Below are 20,595 nucleotides of genomic sequence, written 5' to 3' on the forward strand. Positions count from 1 at the left end.
GCCCACCTTCTCAGGATGGGACCTATGGAAAGCCCTGATGAGACGAGAGGCCTTAATGTCCGTCACTGGGACCCACATCCTCTCCTCAGGACCATAACCCTCCCAATGAACAAGGTACTGAAGAAAACCGCGGACAAGAGGAGAATCCACAATCCTAGAGACCTGAAATTCAAGATTCCCATCAACCATAATCGGAGGAGGAGGCAAAGGCGAGGGTACAATGGGTTGAACATAAGGTTTCAATAAGGACTTATGAAAAACATTATGGATCTTCCAAGTCTGAGGAAGATCAAGACGGTAGGCAACAGGATTGATGACAGACATATGATATTAGAAAAAGCCTTACGCGCCTCTACTGACCAAGAAGAAAAATCTACCCCCTTTCTGGTCATATCAGTGAGTGGTTTAACAATAGAGGAATAATTCAAAATAAACTTCCTGTAATAATTGGCAAAGCCCAAAAAACACATCAGTGCCTTCTGATTCTCAGGAAGCTCCCACTCAAGCACAGTGCGGACCTTCTCGGGGTCCATGCGAAAACCAGAAGCGGAGAGAAGAAACCCCAGAAATTGAATTTCTGGAACCGCAAACACACATTTTTCCAGTTTCGAATATAATTTATTCTCCCGCAGGATGAGCAAGACCTGACGTAAGAAAAAATCAAAATGTCATCCAAATACACTAATAAAATTTTTCCCATCAAATGATGAAAAATGCTGTTCACGAAATGCTGAAAAACGGCTGGGGCATTCATCAAACCAAAAGGCATAACCAAATTCTCAAAATGGCCTTCAGGGGTATTGAAGGCCGTCTTCCATTCGTCTCCTTCTCTGACCCTGACCAGGTTGTATGCCCCTCTTAGATCTAATTTGAAAAAGACTTTAGCCCCAACAACCTGGTTAAACAGGTCCGGGATCAGAGGAAGCGGATAAGGGTCACGAATAGTGATACTGTTCAGCTCCCTGAAATCCAGACAAGGTCTTAAAGAACCATCTTTTTTCTTAACAAAGAAAAAACCAGCAGCAACAGGTGACTTTGAGGGTCGTATGTGTCCTTTTCTCAGACTCTCAGAGATATAAGCACGCATAGCGATCCTCTCAGTTTGGGAAAGATTGTATAAACGAAATTTAGGCAGCTTGGCGCCTGGGATGAGATTAATAGGGCAATCGTACTCCCTGTGCGGGGGCAAATCCTGAACTCCACTCTCAGAGAAGACATCCGAAAATCCAGAGAGAAAGGATGGTACAGTCTTAGTAGCAACCTCAGAAACAGATGTCGTGAGGCAATTCTCTCTGCAAAAGTCACTCCAACCATTTATTTGCCTCGCTTGCCAATCAATGGTGGGGTTATGTTTAGTGAGCCAGGGTAGCCCCAACACTAGAGGAGTAGGCAAACCGCTAAGGACGAAACATGACACATCCTCAACATGAGCATCACTCACAATTAAACGGATATTGTGAACTATGCCCTTTAATGATTTCTGAGAAAGTGGAGCGGAATCAATAGCAAAAACAGGAATATCCTTTCCCAAAGTGCGCACCTGGAAACCATGAGTTATTGCAAATTGATTATCAATGAGATTGACAGCTGCTCCACTATCCACAAAAATCTCACAAAAAATGCTCTTGCTCTCTAGCGCCACCCTAGCAGGCAGGACAAAACGGGAACTACAAGCAAACGGAAAACCTTCAATTTCCGCCTCAACCCTGCCAATAGTAACAGACGGAACATTTTTAAAAGATTTTTTCCTGTTTGTTTAGAAAACTGCCTGAATCTCCTGAAGTAGAGGGTTTCTGGTTCCCCCTGACGCTTCAGGCAACACACCGTAGTCACGTTGTCTGACAGAATTCTGATGGTTGGAGAGAATGTATTCGGCCGACTTTAGAGTCTTCCATACCGCCTTTAACTCCCTGTAATTTGAAGATCTGTGGCTGTCCAGGCTGGACCATCTGCCCTGGAAGACATGATTCTTCAGATGGGCACCCCAACCCCACTGGCTTGCATCCGTGGTGATGACTATGGATGGAGACGGGTTCCAGGCCACCCCCTTCCTTAAATTTTTGGGGTTGGTCCACCAGGATAGAGAATTTAGACACAGCTTTGTAAGCGCTATCTTTGAGTCTAAGGAATGATGATCCCTGTCCCATGATGTCAGGACTGCGGACTGTAGGATCCTGGAATGAAACTGAGCCCACGGGATCACTGAAATACATGATGTTATCAGGCCAAGAATCTTCATTGCCTCTCTTAGAGTATGGACCTTTCTTTTTTGGAAAGACACTATCTTTCCCCTTATTATCTCCTGCTTGGACTCTGGAAGGAAGGAGAATTGACTTTTTGTGTCCAAGAGAACTCCTAGAAATTGCTTCCTGGTGCTTGGTACTAGGTCGGATTTGGGGTAATTTATTACCCAGCCCAGATCCTTGAAAAGGGCTATGGTCTGATGGATACTGCTCTCAAGATTCTGTTTTGTGTCTGCAATTAGGAGAAAGTCGTCCAGGTAAGGAACAATCCTTATCTGCTGTTCTCTTAGATACGCCACTACCTCCGTGATGACTTTTGTAAAGATGCGAGGGGCCGACAAAATTCCAAAGGGGAGACACTGGAACTGATAATGAAGGACAGTCCCCTAATGGATGACTGCAAACCTGAGATATTTCTGGTGTAGAGGATGAATCAGGATGTGATAATAAGCATCTTTCAGGTCCATGGTACATAGTAGATCTCCTACTGAAATTAATGGGATTGCTGACTTTATGGATTCCATCTTGAACTTGTGATAGGCTAATGACTTGTTCAGAGACTTCAGGTTGATAATTGTCCTGTAAGTTCCATCCATTTTTTTTATTAGAAAGAGACTTGAATAGAGACAAGTATTTCAGATTTTCCGGAACCTGGACTATAGCATTTAATTTTAAAAGTGTCTGTAAGTCCCTCCAGACCTAACTGATTTTGTTGCCCCACCGAATGGAATTTTGTGATTAGGGATCTTTTCGGGGGAGGACCGCGAAATTCTAATTTTACCCCTTCTCGGATGGAATTGAGGATCCACAGATTTTGGGTAACCCGAGTCCAGGATTCCCAAAACAAGCGGAGCCTGCCCCCTACTGGCCTGATGTCATTGTTTGCTTGGGCCTGAGTTAGGATTGAAGAGGAAACCCCTACCTCTCCCTCCTTTAGGGTAGCTCCATCTACCAGTTTTACCTTTCCCTCTCTCTGAGGAAGTAAACTGCCTAGAGGTTTTACGAAAGGGCTGCACTGGCTTCTTTGCCTTTTCTTCCGGAAACCTCTTCTTTTTGTCCGCTGCACTTTCCAGAATGGAATCGAGGACCTAGCCAAAAAGGTATGCTCCGGTAAAGGGAATTGCACATAATTTATTTTTAGAGGCAATGTCTCCCGTCCAGGATTTGAGCCAGAGGGCCCGTTTTGCTGTGTTTGTAAGAGCGTCATTTCTAGCTGCGAAATGAATAGACTCTGCCGAGGCGTCCGCCATGAAGGACGCTGCAAATTTCAGTAAAGGTAAGGACTCTAATATTTCCTCCCTGGAAGTCTTCATCTTGAGATATGCTCTTCCAGTTGCTCTAGCCATAAGCACATGGTGCGGGCTACCGAGGTTGCTGCAATATTAGCATTAATAGTGGCTGCAGAAGATTCCCAGGCTTTCTTCAGAAGTCCATCCATCTTCCGATCCATGGGGTCCTTTAACTGTGAGGAATCCTCGAATGGTATGGATGTCTTCTTCACCACTTTGGCCACCTGGATGTCGACTTTCGGAATCTCATCCCAAAGTTTTGTTTCCTCAGGGTTGAAAGCCAGCCTGCTTTTGAATTCTCTGGGTACATAGAGCTTTTTGTCACCCTCTTCCCATTCATCTTTGATAAGATCCTGTAAATATGTATTCACCGGGAAAAGCTTTCTTTTCCTGGCCCTTAATCCGCCGAACATCTCGTCCTGTACTGAACGTTTCGGCTCCTCCTCCTCAACCGCCATGGTCTGTCTCACGGCTGTTAGGAGCGAGTCAAGATGTTCTGAGGAAAACAGATATCTCCTAGGTTCCTCCGACACGGAAGGGGGGATCTCCTCCTCCAATTCGTCCGAAGGGTACCCGGTTTCCTCCTCCGAATCCGATACTAAGTGTACTCTGGCATGCTTGGACGGAGGGGAAGAGGGGACTGGAAGGGAAGGGGGCTGACTCATTCCTGCCGCCTGTACTTCCTCTCTGACAATGGTTCTCATCTCTTGCAGAAAGGATGGTTGTTCCTCCTTCAGGATCTGTGCTAAGCAATCAGTGCAGAGGGCCTTCTTATACGACTCAGAAAGCTTCTTAGTGCACGTTGCACATTTCCTAGCTTTTTTCTTGGAGTCTCCATGCGGTCTATGTCCCCTCTCCTTTTCCACCTTAACAGGGGGAGAAGGAGATCTAAAACTGGTCCAGTAGAAAACTTTACCTAACCAGCAGGATACTACTTACAGTATTCTGGATGAGGGGGTCAGCTACCGCATCTAGCTTGCTCAAACCCTGGGCCTCCATGATGTAACAGCCTGAAGCACACATCACAGCGTTTTTTAAAGGATCTTACCTTACTGGCCCTCCCCTCATCGCCGCCCGGATCCGCCTCCTCTTCCGGGGGACTCTTCCTAAGAAGAATCGACCCCACATGCGAGGCCTCCGGCTGAGGCCTCCAGCATTAATGCACGCCGCCATCTTGGACGCGTCACTTCCGGGTCGCACAGGAAGTGACATAGACCGGGTCATCCGAGGAGGACGGAGCCGCTGCTGTGCGCAGAGCTCCATCGGAGAAGCCGCAACAGTGTCCTGGTATCGCGGCCTGCAGCAGATAAAAGGTACCCGTAGAGCTAGGGGACCCCTTCCCAGAGGGGTGCTGGCTTTAGGCCGCAACGGAGGCTGAAGAGGAGAGGCATGAGCCCCCCTAGTGATGTTCCCTACTAGTAGCAGGGATCCCTTCTCACTGCTCCTATCCCTGTAGGGACAGGAAGAACACTGGGGGGAGGGTAGGGAGGGGCCTTTTAACCTCTCACGCTTCCTGTCCCTACAGAGATCCAATAGGACATCCTCCAATGGGTACTGTCATGGAGGGACATCCTGGAAATCAGTAATTTTATTTTTACCGATTGTACATACAATCGTGATTGCATCCTGTCTGGGCCCACCAACCAATCTTAAACGTCTTCTGTGCTCACAGTGGATTCGCCTCCAGAAGTCTCTAGTGGAGACCTGTATGGCAACTGTGGCTTAGTACGACGGGATTGGCGGGTGGTTGTCACAGATACTCAATTTGCGATTCCAAATGGGTAAATTGCTCACATTTTGAACAATGATATACACCCTCGAACGGCTGTTCTAGGACTGCATACATCAGACAAGATGTGCACTGGACTGCGCATTCAATTATGGAACCCATACTAGATGGGGATTACACAACGAAAGTGAAAAATACAATAGAATGCAGTAATACGAAACTGATTTACTGCAGTCCCCCACTGAAGTCCCTGTATCTGAAGTCACTTAATCTAAAGTCGCAGAAGAAAAAAAGACAATGCAGCAGCACACTGCAAATCAGATGAAGTACAACAATGCCATAGTCACAAAAATTATGCTTACAATAATAATGGTGCTAATGCTACACTTATTTATAAAGTGAGATGCTTGGCCAATGCATTTTGTACAAAACCATCTGAGCCCGTCTGCCGTACGTCAAGGCGATCTCTATTAGACGGGTCCTAACACTAAATACTACCTGTTATGCTCCATGATTGCCGCCATAAAATTCAGGAAGTGTTGGATCCGCATGCATGTTGGATCCAATTTGCCTTTTACCCTTTATTTGTACCATAATGGCCTCCATTTCAAGGGGTGCAGGTACCAACATGCATACCGAGCCTACTCTATACCTTTCCGGGTGCTAGACAGCTTCCAATGAATGTAGTGAGAGCAGGCTACAGCTTTATACTGAAAGTAATTAAAATCAGCCTATGGGACAGACAGGCTAATGAGGAGTGCACGACTCGCTGAAGTGCCACATCTCCAGCATAGTAGATCTTCAAAAAAAGGGGGTTAGTCAGCACCTCCCAGTGCGCAGGTGCACGCTGCCATGGCAAAGACCTAGAAGAAAAAAAGACAATGCAGCAGCACACTGCAAATCAGATGAAGTACAACAATGCCATAAAAATTATGCTTACAATAATAATGGTGCTAATGCTATGCTTATTTATAAAGTGAGATGCTTGGCCAATGCATTTTGTACAAATCTAAAGTCGCACACTTATACAAACACACACTTAAATCAAACACGCGATGCGCAAACTCACGTTATATGCCTGCTTATATAAATGGAGAGTGTTTTGGCGAGAGATACAAAAGTAATGTACGCATTGTACCTGGGCATGTTCGGTCTCTGATCCACTCTGGATTCCTCCACTTTAAAATCGGATCATTTTTTTGCGGTGTGACAAATAAAGGACACAAACTATATTCTATAGATTGTGTGTGTGGTATATAGTGTGAGGCAGGAAAATGGATGTGCAATTTGCATGTGAGAGATATTTCTCTGCTGTCCATACATACATGCTACAGACATAGTGCTGTGATGTCACAACAATAATTAGTGCACCAATCACTAATATCTTCTGAGACTTTATAAAAAGGAGATTTTTGTGGACTCACCTGTAAAAACTCTTTGAGTTCATTGGGGGACACAGGAACATGGGTATAGCTGCTTGCTATACTAGGCGACACTAGGCTAGAAAGTGATAGCTCCTCCCCTTCCAGCTATACCCTCCCCAGTCAAGAAAGAGCATATCAGTTTGTGCCCAAGCAGTAGGAGTAGCAGAAAAGAACTGATAACACAGTCAGAACATTACCTACATCAATAGTTATGAACTAAAACTGAAACCCAATAAATAACCAATCACCGCCATGCGTGGTAACAATAAATAAAAAAAACAATGGGTGGGATCTGTGTCCCCCAATGAACTCAGCAAGAAAGAGATTTTACAGGTGAGCCACAAAAATCATTTTTTCTCGCTCGTATCATTGGGGGACACAAGACCGTGCCGTCCCAAAGCAGTCCACGGGGAGGGAACAAACAATAATCGCCCATGCAAAAAACTGCCCTCGCGGACGTTCAGGACACTGCTGCATGCAAGACTTTACGGCCTAGGGCAGCATCTGCGGTTGCCAGGGAGTGCACCTGGTAGAATTTCGTGAACGTGTTTAAGGAAGACCACGTTGCCGCCTTACACAACTGGACACATGATGGAAGTGAGCCCAGGAAGCACAAACCGCTCTGGTTGAGTGGGCCGTGATTTCAGGGGCCAGAGCCCTGCCCTGGGAATGGTATGCCTCCATGATTGCCAAACGTATCCACCTGCAATCGTCACCTTAGAAGCGGCGCATCCCTTACGAGGACCGTCAGGAAGCACGAATAACGAATCCATGTGGCGGAAAGAGCTAGAGATGGCCAGATATATCCTCAGAGCACGAACTATGTCCAGTTTGTCAAGAGAATGCGAGGGAGCTGGGCAAAAGGAAGGGAGGACAATGTCCTCGTTAATGTGGAAGGCCGAGACTACCTTCGGTTGAAAAGAAGGTATGGGCCGGAGCACCGCCTTATCCTGATTGACTAAAAAGGGTTCACTACAGGAAAGGGCTACCAACTCTGAGACATGCCTTATGGATGTGATAGCCACCAGGAATACCACCTTCCAGGAAAGAAGACGCAGGGACACCGTCCGAAGCAGTTCAAACGGAGCCGATTGGAATGAACCTAGAACAAGGTTCAGATGCCAGGAACACACGGGAGGCCGATGGGGTGGAACAATAAGAGCTACCCCTTGGAGTAAGGTTTTAACCAGGTTTTTCAAGGCCAGAGGGCGCTGAAGCAAAATAGACAGCGCCGACACCTGAGCCTTTAACCACCTCCGGACCGCCTAACGCACATGTGCGTTCCGGAGGTGGCAGGGCTGCGCACAGTCACGCATATACGCGTCATCTCGCGATACGCGAGATTTCCTGTGAACGCGCGCACACAGGCGCGCGCGCTCACAGGAACTGAAGGTAAGCGAGTGGATCTCCAGCCTGCCAGCGGCGATCGCTTGCTGGCAGGCTGGAGATCCGAATTTTTTAACCCCTAACAGGTATATTAGACGCTGTTTTCATCACAGCGTCTAATATACCTCCTACCTGGTCCTCTGGTGGTCCCCTTTGTTAGGATCGACCACCAGAGGACTCAGGTAGGTCAGTACAGTCGCACCAAACACCACACTACACTACACCCCCCCCCCCCCGTCACTTATTAACCCCTTATAAACCCCTGATCACCCATGATCACCCCATATAAACTCCCTGATCACCCCCCTGTCATTGATCACCGCCCTGTCATTGATCACCCCCCTGTCAGGCTCCGTTCAGACGTCCGCATGATTTTTACGGATCCGATCCATGTATCCATGGATCCGTAAAAATCATGCGGAAGTCTGAATGGAGCCTTACAGGGGGGTGATCAATGACAGGCGGGTGATCACCCATATACACTCCCTGATCACCCCCTGTCATTGATCACCCCCCTGTCACTGATCACCCCCCCTGTAAGGCTCCATTCAGACGTCCGCATGATTTTTACGGATCCATGGATACATGGATCGGATCCGCAAAACACATGCGGACGTCTGAATGGAGCCTTACAGGGGGTGATCAATGACGGGCGGGTGATCACCCATATACACTCCCTGATCACCCCCTGTCATTGATCACCCCCCTGTCAGGCTCCATTCAGACGTCTGCATGATTTTTACGGATCCGATCCATGTATCCATGGATCCGTAAAAATCATGCGGACGTCTGAATGGAGCCTTACAGGGGGGGTGATCAGTGACAGGGGGGTGATCACCCTGATTACCCTGATCACCCCCTGTCATTGATAACCCCCCTGTAAGGCTCCATTCAGACGTCCGCATGCGTTCTGTGGATCCGATCCATGTATCCATGGATCCGTAAAAAATCATGCGGATGTCTGAATGGAGCCTTACAGGGGGGGTGATCAGTGACAGGGGGGTGATCACCCTGATTACCCTGATCACCCCCTGTCATTGATAACCCCCCTGTAAGGCTCCATTCAGACGTCCGCATGATTTTTACGGATCCGATCCATGTATCCATGGATCCGTAAAAATCATGCGGACGTCTGAAAGGAGCCTTACAGGGGGGGTGATCAGTGACAGGGGGGTGATCACCCTGATTACCCTGATCACCCCCTGTCATTGATAACCCCCCTGTAAGGCTCCATTCAGACGTCCGCATGCGTTCTGTGGATCCGATCCATGTATCCATGGATCCGTAAAAAATCATGCGGATGTCTGAATGGAGCCTTACAGGGGGGGTGATCAGTGACAGGGGGGTGATCACCCTGATTACCCTGATCACCCCCTGTCATTGATAACCCCCCTGTAAGGCTCCATTCAGACGTCCGCATGCGTTCTGTGGATCCGATCCATGTATCCATGGATCCGTAAAAAATCATGCGGATGTCTGAATGGAGCCTTACAGGGGGGGTGATCAGTGACAGGGGGGTGATCACCCTGATTACCCTGATCACCCCCTGTCATTGATAACCCCCCTGTAAGGCTCCATTCAGACGTCCGCATGCGTTCTGTGGATCCGATCCATGTATCCATGGATCCGTAAAAAATCATGCGGATGTCTGAATGGAGCCTTACAGGGGGGGTGATCAGTGACAGGGGGGTGATCACCCTGATTACCCTGATCACCCCCTGTCATTGATAACCCCCCTGTAAGGCTCCATTCAGACGTCCGCATGCGTTCTGTGGATCCGATCCATGTATCCATGGATCTGTAAAAAATCATGCGGATGTCTGAATGGAGCCTTACAGGGGGGGTGATCAGTGACAGGGGGGTGATCACCCTGATTACCCTGATCACCCCCTGTCATTGATAACCCCCCTGTAAGGCTCCATTCAGATGTCCGCATGCGTTCTGTGGATCCGATACATGTATCCATGGATCCGTAAAAAATCATGCGGATGTCTGAATGGAGCCTTACAGGGGGGGTGATCAGTGACAGGGGGGTGATCACCCTGATTACCCTGATCACCCCCTGTCATTGATAACCCCCCTGTAAGGCTCCATTCAGATGTCCGCATGCGTTCTGTGGATCCGATACATGTATCCATGGATCCGTAAAAAATCATGCGGATGTCTGAATGGAGCCTTACAGGGGGGGTGATCAGTGACAGGGGGGTGATCACCCTGATTACCCTGATCACCCCCTGTCATTGATAACCCCCCTGTAAGGCTCCATTCAGACGTCCGCATGCGTTCTGTGGATCCGATACATGTATCCATGGATCCGTAAAAAATCATGCGGATGTCTGAATGGAGCCTTACAGGGGGGGTGATCAATGACAGGGGGGTGATCAGGGAGTCTATATGGGTGATCACCCCCCTGTCATTGATCACTCCCCCCCTGGTAAGGCTCCATTCAGCCATTTTTTTTGGCACAAGTTAGTGGAAATTTTTTGTCTGTTTTTGTTTTCGTTTTTTCTTACTAAGTCTCATATTCCACTAACTTGTGTCAAAAAATAAAATCTCACATGGACGCACCATACCCCTCACGGAATCCAAATGCGTAAACATTTTTAGACATTTATATTCCAGACTTCTTCTCACGCTTTAGGGCCCCTAAAAAGCCAGGGCAGTATAAATACCCCACATGTGACCCCATTTCGGAAAGAAGACACCCCAAGGTATTCCGTGAGGGGCATATTGAGTCCATGAAAGATTGAAATTTTTGTCCTAAGTTAGCGGAAAGTGAGACTTTGTGAGAAAAAAAACAAAAAAAATCAATATCCGCTAACTTATGCAAAAAAAAAAAAAATTCTAGGAACTCGCCATGCCCCTCATTGAATACCTCGGGGTGTCTTCTTTCCAAAGTGGGGTCACATGTGGGGTATTTATACTGCCCTGGATTTTTAGGGGCCCTAAAGCATGAGAAGAAGTCTGGGATCCAAATGTCTAAAAATGCCCTCCTAAAAGGAATTTGGGCCCCTTTGCGCATCTAGGCTGCAAAAAAGTGTGACACATCTGGTATCGCCGTACTCAGGAGAAGTTGGGGAATGTGTTTTGGGGTGTCATTTTACATATACCCATGCTGGGTGAGAAAAATATCTTGGTCAAATGCCAACTTTGTATAAAAAAATGGGAAAAGTTGTCTTTTGCCAAGATATTTCTCTCACCCAGCATGGTTATATGTAAAATGACCCGCCAAAACACATTCCCCAACTTCTCCTGAGTACGGCGATACCAGATGTGTCACACTTTTTTGCAGCCAAGGTGGGCAAAGGGGCACCTTTCAGATTTCGCAGGCCATTTTTTACACATTTTGATTTCAAGGTACTTCTTACACATTTGGGCCCCTAAATTGCCAGGGCAGTATAACTACGCCACAAGTGACCCCATTTTGGAAAGAAGACACCCCAAGGTATTCCTTGGGGGGCACGGCGAGTTCCTAGAATTTTTTATTTTTTGTCACAATTTAGCGGAAAATGCTGATTTTTCTTTTTTTTTCTTTTTTCCTTACAAAGTCTCATATTCCACTAACTTGCGACAAAAAATAAAAAATTCTAGGAACTCGCCATGCCCCTCACGGAATACCTTGGGGTGTCTTCTTTCCAAAATGGGGTCACTTGTGGGGTAGTTATACTGCCCTGGCAATTTAGGGGCCCAAATGTGTGAGAAGAACTTTGCAATCAAAATGTGTAAAAAATGCCCTGCAAAATCCGAAAGGTGCACTTTGGAATATGTGCCCCTTTGCCCACCTTGGCAGCAAAAAAGTGTGACACCTCTGGTATCGCCGTACTCAGGAGAAGTTGGGCAATGTGTTTTGGGGTGTCATTTTACATATACCCATGCTGGGTGAGAAAAATATCTTGGTCAAATGCCAACTTTGTATAAAAAAATTGGAAAAGTTGTCTTTTGCCAAGATATTTCTCTCACCCAGCATGGGTATATGTAAAATGACAGCCCAAAACACATTCCCCAACTTCTCCTGAGTACGGCGATACCAGATGTGTGACACTTTTTTGATGCCAAGGTGGGCAAAGGGGCACATATTCCAAAGTGCACCTTTCGGATTTCACCGGTCATTTTTTACAGATTTTGATTGCAAAGTACTTCTCACACATTTGGGCCCCTAAATTTCCAGGGCAGTATAACTACCCCACAAGTGACCCCATTTTGGAAAGAAGACACCCCAAGGTATTCCGTGAGGGGCATGGCGAGTTCCTAGAATTTTTTATTTTTTGTCGCAAGTTAGTGGAATATGAGACTTTGTAAGGAAAAAAGAGAAAAAAAAAAAATCATCATTTTCCGCTAACTTGTGACAAAAAAAATAAAATTCTAGGAACTCGCAGTGCCCCTCACGGAATACCTTAGGGTGTCTTCTTTCCAAAATGGGGTCACTTGTGGCGTAGTTATACTGCCCTGGCAATTTAGGGGCCCAAATGTGTGAGAAGAACTTTGCAATCAAAATGTGTAAAAAATGCCCTGCAAAATCCGAAAGGTGCACTTTGGAATATGTGCCCCTTTGCCCACCTTGGCAGCAAAAAAGTGTGACACATCTGGTATCGCCGTACTCAGGAGAAGTTGGGCAATGTGTTTTGGGGTGTCATTTTACATATACCCATGCTGGGTGAGAAAAATATCTTGGTCAAATGCCAACTTTGTATAAAAAAATGGGAAAAGTTGTCTTTTGCCAAGATATTTCTCTCACCCAGCATGGGTATATGTAAAATGACACCCCAAAACACATTCCCCAACTTCTCCTGAGTACGGCGATACCACATGTGTGACACTTTTTTGCTGCCAAGGTGGGCAAAGGGGCGCATATTCCAAAGTGCACCTTTCGGATTTCACCGGTCATTTCTTACACATTTTGATTGCAAAGTTCTTCTCACACATTTGGGCCCCTAAATTGCCAGGGCAGTATAACTACCCCACAAGTGACCCCATTTTGGAAAGAAGACACCCCAAGGTATTCTGTGAGGGGCATGGTGAGTTCCTAGAATTTTTTATTTTTTGTCGCAAGTTAGTGGAATATGAGACTTTGTAAGAAAAAAAAAAAAAAATAAATCATCATCATTTTCCGCTAACTTGTGACAAAAAATAAAAAGTTCTATGAACTCACTATGCCCATCAGCGAATACCTTAGGGTGTCTACTTTCCGAAATGGGGTCATTTGTGGGGTTTTTCTACTGTCTGGGCATTGTAGAACCTCAGGAAACATGACAGGTGCTCAGAAAATCAGAGCCGTTTCAAAAAGCGGAAATTCACATTTTTGTACCATAGTTTGTAAATGCTATAACTTTTACCCAAACCATTTTTTTTTTGCCCAAACATTTTTTTTTTATCAAAGACATGTAGAACTATAAATTTAGCGAAAAATTTATATATGGATGTCGTTTTTTTTGCAAAATTTCACAGCTGAAAGTGAAAAATGTCATTTTTTTGCAAAAAAATCGTTACATTTTGATTAATAACAAAAAAAGTAAAAATGTCAGCAGCAATAAAATACCACCAAATGAAAGCTCCATTAGTGAGAAGAAAAGGAGGTAAAATTCATTTGGGTGGTAAGTTGCATGACCGAGCGATAAACGGTGAAAGTAGTGTAGTGCCGAAGTGTAAAAAGTGGCCTGGTCATGAAGGGGGTTTCACCTAGCGGGGCTGAAGTGGTTAAGGAGCCAAGGGCTAGTCCCAATTCCAGACCAGATTGTAGGAAGGAGAGAAACATGGAAAGAGAGAAGTGTACAGGAGGGAGATTACTTTTCTCACAGAAGCCGAGATAGGACTTCCAAGTCCTGTAGTACAGTGGTCCTCAACTCCAGTCCTCAGGGCCCACCTGCCGTTTATGTTTTCAGGATTTCCTTAGTATTGGGCAGCTGATATAATTAGTGTCCATCCATCAGGATTTACCACAGGTATTCATTTTGTCGGATACTCCTAAATCCTGACCGGCAACTGGGCCCTGAGGACTGGAGTTGGAAAACCCTGCTGTAGTAGATTTTGTATGAGGCTGGCTTCCTGGCTCTGATCTGTGAATAACCTTGTTTTAAAATGGCGGTTTCAACAGCCACGCCGTCAAACGATGCAAATCTAAATGCTGATGGAAGGCAGGTCCTTGAGAGAGCAGATCGGCTCTGAGAGGAAGGGGCCATGGTGCGTCTAGGAGGATGATGACGTCAGAGTACCACGCACGGCGGGGCCAGTCCAGTGCAATGAGGATCATCTGAACACCCTCCGTCTTGATCCTGCGCAGGGCACATGGCAGAAGAGGAAGAGGTGGGAACACATACACTAGGGAGAACTCGTTCCACGGTGCTACCAGAGCGTCTGCGGCGCGCGCCTTGGGATTTCTTGTGCAAGAGAAAAAGGTGGGAAGTTTGTGGTTGAACCTGGACGCCATCAAGTCCACCTCCGGACGACCCCACCGGAGACAGATCTGTTCGAACACCTCCGGGTGCAGGTGCCATTCCCCTGGGGGGTGTCTGTGCAGTATATTGGGGGGTGTCTGTGCAGTATATTGGGGGGTGTCCGTGCAGTATATTGGGGGGTGTCCGTGCAGTATATTGGGGGGGTGTCCGTGCAGTATATTGGGGGGGGGGGGTGCACATTATATTGGGGGTGTCTGCACAGTATATTGGGGGGTGTCTGCACAGTATATTGGGGGGTGTCTGTGCAGTATATTGGGGGGTGTCTGCGCAGTATATTGGGGGTGTCTGCGCAGTATATTGGGGGGTGTCTGCGCAGTATATGGGGGGGCTGTCTGCGCAGTATATGGGGGGGCTGTCTGCGCAGTATATGGGGGTGTGTGTGCATATTATATTGGGAGGTGTCTGCACATTATATTGGGGGGTGTCTGCACATTATATTGGGGGGGTCTGCACATTATATTGGGGGTCTGCACAGTATATGGGGGGCTGTCTGCGCAGTATACGGGTGGTGTCTGCACATTATATTGGGGGGTGTCTGCGCAGTATATTTTGGGGCGGTCTATGCAGTATATTTTGGGTGTCTGTGCCATTTATTGTGGGGAGTTTTATCTCAGAGAATCAACAGGACAGGGGGGCTACCATTGCCAGCTCCAGACCACCTACCCCGCGACAGTCCAACTCCCCTCAAAATGTAGGCAATTTTTTTTATAATTGTTATATATATATTGTTAATTGTTATATGATATTTTTTTATTATGGATATTTTTTAAATATCAATAGCCCATTGTGAGGCACAACATGAACAACATCATGATGCTATGTACTCCTGTACGCACGATCAATATGGCCCGTTAACTAACACTATACATGTTTTAGTGCATATAGTTGTGTACAAGAGTCCAAAAGGTGTGGTCCATTATCAGAGCTGAAACCGGACATAATTTAAGTTTCAAGAAGACGGCCCCCTAGAGATTAGCAACGGAGCATTTACATGATTCAAAGCAAATGACAATCCTGGGGATCTGAATACATGAAGTGGGGTGACACTTTAAAATGTTACTCAATCAAGAAAGGATCAGCTGAACGGAGGCAAAAATTTTATATGCAGTGTTTAGGAGATACGGTTACGGTGTAAGCAGTGTTTAGGAGATACGGTCACGGTGTAAGCCGTGTTTAGGAGATACGGTCACGGTGTAAGCAGTGTGTAGGAGATACGGTCACGGTGTAAGCAGTGTGCAGGAGATACGGTCACGGTGTAAGCAGTGTGCAGGAGATACGGTCATTTAATTCTCCATCGTGACAGTATTTATGGTTACCTCATGACGAAGGTATTGGTTATTTCCCGTTCGCCACCTCCATTCACCTTAATAGCCCACTTCTAACAACCCACCTTTTCCACCATTACACTTCCCCACCATTGAGCCCCATACCCAATAAAACACGGACCACCAGCTGGAAATGTAATGGCCACAGCAGCCGTTTATTAAATAACAATTACAACATAACATACATAATACTGTCAAACCTCAATGGGGGGAGGTCCTTGAAGCCCCAAACATCGAGCTGCCGAACCAGGGTGAGCCATTCTTGCCTCCAGCCGTAACGCCCAGCTCAAAGGCACCACCGAATGACCCCCCCTCGATTCACCACAACCACTCGGTCCACCTGGGAGTCCAGCCCCAACCGTGGGGCCCCCCCAATTGTCCTCAGATTCCACCATGACCAACTCCAAGGACCCCGCCCCACCGCCACCAACGCCCGGACTTGACCACCTCAACTCCGGGCGTTCCTCCACAACCTCAGGGTCACCTCAATGCCCTCCTGCAGCGCAAAACTCCACATATCCAAGCCCACAGCATTCAAATGCACTCCATCCGACCTCCAAAAAGCCCCCACTCCAGCCTCCAACTCCCTATGCCTAACTACCACCGCCCCATTCCTAGCCATAAAACGCCCTATCGCCCTATTTACCTTCACACTTGCCTTATTCACCGCATCTACCGACCGCGCCTCCCTCCACACCTGCCGAGGAACAATGTCCGACCATACCGTCACCATACCCGGAAACAACGACCATAACCGCAAGAAATCACATTTTACCTCCTTAATCAGCTCCCGGATAGGCTTCGCCGCCAAATCATTGCCCCCCGCATGGACCACCAACACGTCCGGCGCCCTATCCATCCGTACAAACCTGTGAACCTCCGGCAACACCCCCTTCCAAACCATACCCCACCTCCCAATCCACCTTACCACCGCAAACTCTCTGTCAAAACCAAGCTGTTGACCATCCGGCCGAACCGCAGAAGACATAGGAATGCCCCAGAATCCACACCAAAGCGGGCGCCGCACCTGCAACGAAAAAAAAAAAAAAAGAACAATACCACAACTTTACACTGACACGCCAAACCCAGCACACCCTCGACTATAAGCGATCCAAACGAACATAGGACTTAAACCTTGCCGACTCCCAACGTCCAATCCGTTTAATAACCTCCTCACTCAGGCCCCATCTAGCAGCCTCCGTCGCCGCCCCAATCCTAAAGGAGTGGCCCTCCAAGCCCTCATATACATATCCCACGTACCCGGAGCCAAGGACGCCCGAATATGCCCCATTAACGTTCCTCCAACAGCTCCCACAGGCAAGCCGGACACTCCAGACCCACCGCGTCCGCATCCGGAACCAACTGCCGAAAACGAGTCCACTGCGAACGAGAAAGGGCGTCAGCAATACAATTGTCCACCCCAGGCACATGCACCGCTACAACCCAGGCATTAAGCGACAAACACGCCAACACCAACCGCTGCAGCAGCCGCACCACCAACGGCGACGATGCCGACAGGCCATTAATCGCCTGAACAACCCCCATATTGTCGCAGTGAAAACGAACCTTCCGGTCCCGGAAACACTCCCCCCACAACAAAACCGCCAACACAATGGGGAACAATTCTAGCAGAGCCAAATTCCGTACCCAACCCCTTCAACCCAAGCCGCCGGCCACACTCCAGCACACCACTGACTGCCACAAAAAGCCCCAAAAACCGAACCCCTGGCCGCATCCGTGAACAACTCAAAATCAAAAGCCTCCACAACTCCACCCATAAACAGCGAGCAACCGTTGTACTGGTCCAGAAAAGAATTCCAAACCAGTAGGTCCGCCCGCAGCTCCTTCCCCAACCGGATAAAATGATGCGGAACTACCACCCCTGCAGTCGCTTGCGCCAACCGCCTGCAGAACACCCGACCCATGGGCATTATCCGACAAGCGAAATTAAGCTTTCCCAAAAGCGATTGAATCTCTCTCAACTGCAACTTCCTCACCCAAATCGCCCTCGCCACCAAGCTTTTCAGATCCTCCAGCTTCTCCCCCGGCAACCGACACTCCATCCTCACCGAATCAATCACAATGCCAAGGAAACTCAATTCCGTCACCGGCCCCACCGTCTTGCCTTCCGCCAATGAAACCCCAAACCTTCCAAAAACAGAGCCCAATGTTTCCAACAACAAAGCGCAAACCCACGATCCAGGGGGGCCAATACACCAAAAAATCGTCCAGGTAATGAATTAGCGAGTCACAACCTGACGAGTCCACAACCGCCCCCTCCAGAAACGAGCTGAACGTTTCGAAGTAAGCGCACGACAGCGAACACCCCATGGGTAAACAACCATTCACAAAAAAAAAAAACCATCCCAAAAACACCCCAACAAATGCTGACATTCCGGATGAACCGGCAACAACGGAAACGCCGCCTCAATGTCAGTCTTCGCCATCAATGCCCCTGCCCCAAAACGCCTCACCCAACCCACTGCCGCGTCAAACGACGTATATACAACAGAACAAACTGCCGGGTCAATCCCGTCGTTAACCGAGGAGCCCCTCGGAAACGACAGATGATGTATAAGGCAAAATTTATTCGCCTCCTTCTTAGGAACAACCCCCAACGGCGACACCCTCAAATTGCTAACAGGCGACACCAAAAACGGACCCGCCATCCGCCCGAGCAGCACCTCTTTCCCCAACTTTTCCCCCACCACCTCCGGATGCCCCCTAGCCGACCGTAAATTTTTCTTGAGCAACACCGCCTCCCCCGGCACAAACGGAATTCTAAAACCCTCCGCAAAACCCAAACCCAACAATCTCACGGCCTCTCTATTGGGGTACCTATCTAAGTACGGTTGCATCTCTGCCAGCCGCACCGGCATCACCCCCTTTTCCAGAACTATCTCCCCCTCTAACCCCGGCTCCACCCTGCCTGCCCCCCTTAAAACACCTTGCTGTCCTATGAGTCCCTCTGCAACCGGAACACTCGTGCTTAAACTTACATTTAGCACCAAACCTACAGTTGCCCTCATTGAAGGCAAAACGCAGTCCCCTCGCTGAGGCGACCGCCGTCCCCCCCGTCCCCCCACCGCCTCCGTCCCCCCGAAAGGGCTGCACCGCACGCACCGGGGCTGTAACCTTCAACCACAAGGCGATGTCCTTATGGTCCCACCGCATCTCAGGGTGAACCGCTTTTCGCTGCCGGAATTGCTCGTCATAGCGCAACCATGCAACCCCCCCGTAAACCCGATACGCCTCCCCAATTGCGTCCAGATAACAAAACAACCCCGAACACGCCTCCGGCGCCTTCTCCCCAATCACACTTGCCAATATCGCAAACGCCTGCAACCAGTTTGCGAACGTCCGCGGTATCAGCCTATAACAGCGCTTCTCCTCCTCCTCCCGTTTACCATCCTCCCTATGCACCCTATCCAAATTGAATCGCTCCAACGGAAGCAGAGAGAATATCTCCACATATTCCCCCTCCAAATCCTCTCCCTCACCTCAGACTTCAAATGCGCCCCCAACGGGCCCTCAAAGCAAACATAAACCTCCCCTTTCGCCTTATCATCAACCGGCACAGCATCCTCCTCCCCCTCCGTTCCCGCCTGCGTCTGCACTGACACCCCCACAACCGGCAACCCCCGCTGCTGCTCCCCCGACGACCCTGCGCTCGCAGCCACACCCTGCACGCCCCAGGCTTGTAACGGCGTCCCCCCACTCAACCCCCAACTAGCAACCAACCCCGCCAAACCCCCCAACAATTGCCCCAGGCCCTTACTCAACTCCAACTGGGAGACACCCCCCACCCCAGCCCCCATGCCCTACACTACCTGCGCAAGTGGTCCCCATGCAATCTCACCTGGCTGCCTGGGCGCTGTGTCCCCATCAGCCACAAGTCCTGCCTCCTGAAGATCACTCCTCTGCGTCCCGCCGTCGCCGTCCCGCCATCCCCTGGACCTGCTGGGACCAGGGACGTCCTCTCCTGGATAGACCGTGCCGCTGGAACCTTCATCCGCACCCTGCCTCCTGGCAGGGCAGGAACACGCGGAGCAGCAGGATCCCTCCACAGCTCGGACCTCCGGACATCTCCTGGGATCAGCCGACTCCTGTCCCCTGGCCCCACACAGACCAGGGATGCCGGGGTTAATGGTTCAGAACTGCTCCTGGGGGCGGAGCCTATCGCGCTGCTTGCAACCTGGGGCCTGCTGCCACCGACGGATCCACCTGCAGCAGCCCCGCACTGAACGCCAGACCTCCCACGCCGAGGGGCCGCCTCTGTGCCAGGAGTTACAGAGGCGCTCGCAGTACCCGGTCCCGCTCCCACGCCGTTGCCGCTTGCAGGAGTAGATGGCCGTGCCCAGCCACCCACAAGGCTTGAGCATGCCTAGCAGGGACTGCAACTCAACCTTGGTGCACGTCCTGCTACCTGCTGCCTTTGCGATGGCCTCCTTGATCTTTGCTAACTTCTCAGCTGGCAACCTGGCCTCCATCTTCCCTGTGTCCAGGATTATGCCCAAGAAGATGATTACCGTCACGGGGCCTTCTGTTTTTGAGGATGCCACCGGGACGTTGAGTTGGGCAAACAGCTGAAGCAGAGCCTGAAGCTTGCTCGGCTGGCAGTCTGGGCTTTCAATTAACAGAAAGTCATCCAAGTAATTGATGACCAGAGGGCAACCGCAGTGGTTGACCAGGATCCAATGCAATGCCTGGGCAAACTGGTCGAACAGCCAGGGGCTGCTCTTAGACC

This window comes from Bufo gargarizans, chromosome 7 (assembly GCF_014858855.1).
Source record: "Bufo gargarizans isolate SCDJY-AF-19 chromosome 7, ASM1485885v1, whole genome shotgun sequence".
NCBI lineage: Eukaryota > Metazoa > Chordata > Amphibia > Anura > Bufonidae > Bufo > Bufo gargarizans.